Genomic DNA, 3,390 nt, shown 5'->3' with positions numbered 1-3,390 from the left:
CAAGATAAACGTTTTCAATGAAAAGCTGACTTTGGCCAGGACATGTTATTCTGTTACACATAAAACATAAATGGCTCAATGACTCTCCTCCAGAGTAGATAGCTCTGTCACTAACTCACTGTATAATCTGAATAAGTCATTCAACCTCTTTGGCAGGGGAGAGAGGTGGTAGTCTCAAAAATTTTTTCTCCATATGAAGAACGGACTATCCCTCCTAGCTTCAATGGTAAATGAAGAATAGCCAATTAATATGATTATGAAACTTGCCTACTCTGAAGACATGCCTACAAAAAAATAATAAAAACTTGCTCCTTAAATAATGAATGCCATTTAAAAATATCCTTTCCAAGGCTGTGTCGGGAAATCCTGGGCCTGATCTGGGCTGAGTTTGATAGTCATGTGTCCCATGGGAGGGGCAGCTCAAAGCTTAAGGAGACACGTTTCCAGCTAGTGTCCTTCTCAGGAGACTTGACATGGACCAAAAACAAGAGACCTCTTCAAGCAGCCCACCTCTGCTTTAAAGAGAAAATCCCAAACCACCCTGAGGCCATGGGAGCACAGAGATGGCAAGCTGCCACCCTAGTTAGGATAGTTTTATTAGCCTGCGCCATGTCACAACGCTTATTTACTCCAAGTGTTAAGGTTCCAATCCAAGTTATTTCTAAGCCTCTTGCTTCTGTTCCCATAACTGTGCCATTGTGTGATGAATTATGACCCTGAAGGAAGTGTTATTCGTGAGAATGAGTCCTCTTTAAAAAAAAAAAAAAAGATTTGGCAATAGGTGTTTACTTCACAGGCTACTTCCCAAAGATAAACTATTTCAGTTGTTGTGCTTTGTCCAGGAGTGTGGTTGGGCTTTAATTAAATAATTCATCAATATTTTTAAGCCCTCGTAGGCCAGGGACTGTGTCAATTCATGATCCAAAAGAATGACCCTGGACCTCCTCTAGTTGTAGTCAAAGCTATTTTGGTTGCCAGTCATGGAAACTCACTCAAACTATCTTAAACAAAAAGAAGAGAATGAAGTGAAAAGATGCAGGAACATTCACGGAACCAAGTGCAAGATGCTGGGCTTCACATGGTACTGGAACCAGCACCTGGGAAGCCAGAGACAGTTCCTTTCTGTTTCTTTTTGGAAGTTTTTGGCCTCTCATCTCTGCTTCTCTCTAAGCATCTACCTGATTTTTCTCTCCACAAACTCAATTTCTTTCCTTCTAGAAGAACAAGGCTCGTGCAGTCCTCTTAATGTTCTCTCATTTCTGTTCCACCAACCACTAGGAATCCTTTTGTCCCAATTGTAAATTCCCAGGAAAGAGAAGTGCTGGCTCAGTCTATGCGCAGGTGGGCTCTCTTCTGGCTGGGATTGGCGCCCCTGGTCCTTTGGGAGAGGCCGTCTCATCAGTTGAGGCTGGGTCAGGGAAGCAGAACCTTCCATGTATGCAGGGATGAAGGGTTGATTAAATGGGCTAGGAGGTCACAGAGCCATTGGAGAGAATGGAGGATGGACAGTCAGACAAACAACAGCCCTCCTCTCAGCCTGCACAGCCAAGCAGTGGTTTTCAAGAATCCACCCCGAAACCACTGCAAATCTCATGAAGTCTGGGGTTACTCTCCCACCTATCTCAGTCCGCAACGGGGCGATTCTCAAGAAGTTCACCCAGGAGCTGCTCCGATGACCAAGAACCTCCTGGAAGCTCCCACTTGCTCTGCGTTAGCCTGCAGCACAGATGAGCAATTCTCAGAAGCAGCTGCCAGCTCCCTCAGCTGCCTGTACCCTGAAAATGGGTGATTCACAGGAGCTTGCCCAGAAACTGCTGCAAACCTCAGGTCTGCCTACAGATCCCTCCAGACAAGAATCACTTCTCCTTCTCTTCCGGCTGCTACGTCTCAGGAGCGCCTCTTATTGGGAAACTCTGACCAGAACACTATGTGGAGGGGGATTCTGGAAAATGTTGTCCCAAGCTTCCCTTGTGCGATGTAGAGGAGAAGGTGGAAGGGGATGGTGATGGGCTGAGCCCCACCCCAGACAATCAGTGCAGCCCAGGAACCCTGGAGGTGCAGGACTACCGGGGACAAACCTCCACGTGTGCATGCCTGTGCCTGTGTGTGCACATGCAAGTGGGCCTGTGTGTGCACATGCAAGTGGGCATGCATGTGTACATGTGTGTGTTTGTACAGGGGGGTGATGGTGGGAAACAGACAGGTCTCAGGAACGGGGCATCACTTAATACCAGAAGAGGGCAGATTTCTCGGACCTTCCTTCCTATCCGTCCCTACACAAGCTGAGAATATTTCATTTCAGCTTCTTTTAGGAAAACTCACTATAAGCCATCCAAAGGGCTAGTCTGTAGTGAACATTTGATGTTCACACATCCTCAACATTTCTTCCTCCTACTTCTTTTTTAAAAATAATTATTTCTTCATTTAGGCTGAGTTGGGTCTTAGTTGCGGCATGCAGACTCTTAGTTGCGGCATGCATGAGGGATCTGGTCCCCCGACCAGGGATCGAACCCGGGCCCCCTGCATTTGGAGTGCAGAGTCTTAGCCACTGGACCACCGGGGAAGTCCCTTCCTCCTCCTTCTTACAATAGGCTCTCACTTTAATGCGAGGAGCCACATTCTCGATGGGGATGTCTTAAATACCACTCCACGGGCAAGTGAATCAGGAATCCCTTTCCAGCCCACTGCCCCAGCCTGGGGGTCCAGCAGTTGACAGGACAATGGACAGGGGAACAAGCCCAGCCAGTCAAGTCCTCCCTGAGAGGACTTGCAAAATTAGTGAAATGTAAGGCCGGGATTCATGCTCTTCTCATCAAGAGAGCCTGTCCAAGAGAGAGCCTTGATAATCTCTTTTGCATGCCCACAGCCAGCAATATCTGAGGCCAGTTACTTCTGGGCTTTTTAATTACATGAGCCAATAAATTCCCATTTTACTTAAGTCCTTGAGTTGAATGTCTCCATCAAACATTCCAACTAATAAAGAAACACAACTGAATCTGTTCTAGGCTGTGCCTTTGCTCATATGTTCTCTGGGCCATTTCCTTGCTCCATCTCTATCTGTTGAAATCCCATTTACTTTCACCACCAAGTCAAATGCTGTCTTCTTTTACATGGAACCTGCCTGTTCCCCTGGCCCCTTACCCGCCTGTACCTTGGGAGCTCCACATTACCCTGCACTGTCTCTCCTGAGTGAGCTGTTCACCCTCCTTTCCCCACACAGTGTGAACCACAGTGGTAAGTTGCATGGGAGCCACTGTCTCATTCATCTTTGTATTGCCTGCTGACTTAAGTGGGTTCTTGCATGATAAATACTAAGCATTTCTTGAATTTTAAAATGCCTGAAATCAACAACACTAACAAAACAACCCCATTCAAAAATGGGCAAAGGAC

The 3,390-nt window shown here is 46.7% G+C and overlaps 1 non-coding gene across 1 annotated transcript; it reads right to left on the bottom strand.

Moving 5' to 3' along the window:
- Positions 1-2,490: 2,490 nt before the first annotated feature.
- Positions 2,491-2,563, bottom strand: TRNAW-CCA (transfer RNA tryptophan (anticodon CCA)). The gene has a single exon. It is a non-coding gene; the product is annotated as a tRNA-Trp (tRNA).
- Positions 2,564-3,390: the final 827 nt, after the last annotated feature.

Source organism: Eschrichtius robustus, chromosome 7 (assembly GCF_028021215.1).
Source record: "Eschrichtius robustus isolate mEscRob2 chromosome 7, mEscRob2.pri, whole genome shotgun sequence".
NCBI classification, from domain to species: Eukaryota; Metazoa; Chordata; class Mammalia; order Artiodactyla; family Eschrichtiidae; genus Eschrichtius; species Eschrichtius robustus.
The sequence above is the reverse complement of the archived record's forward strand: the minus strand, read 5'-3'. Positions and strand labels throughout refer to the sequence as shown.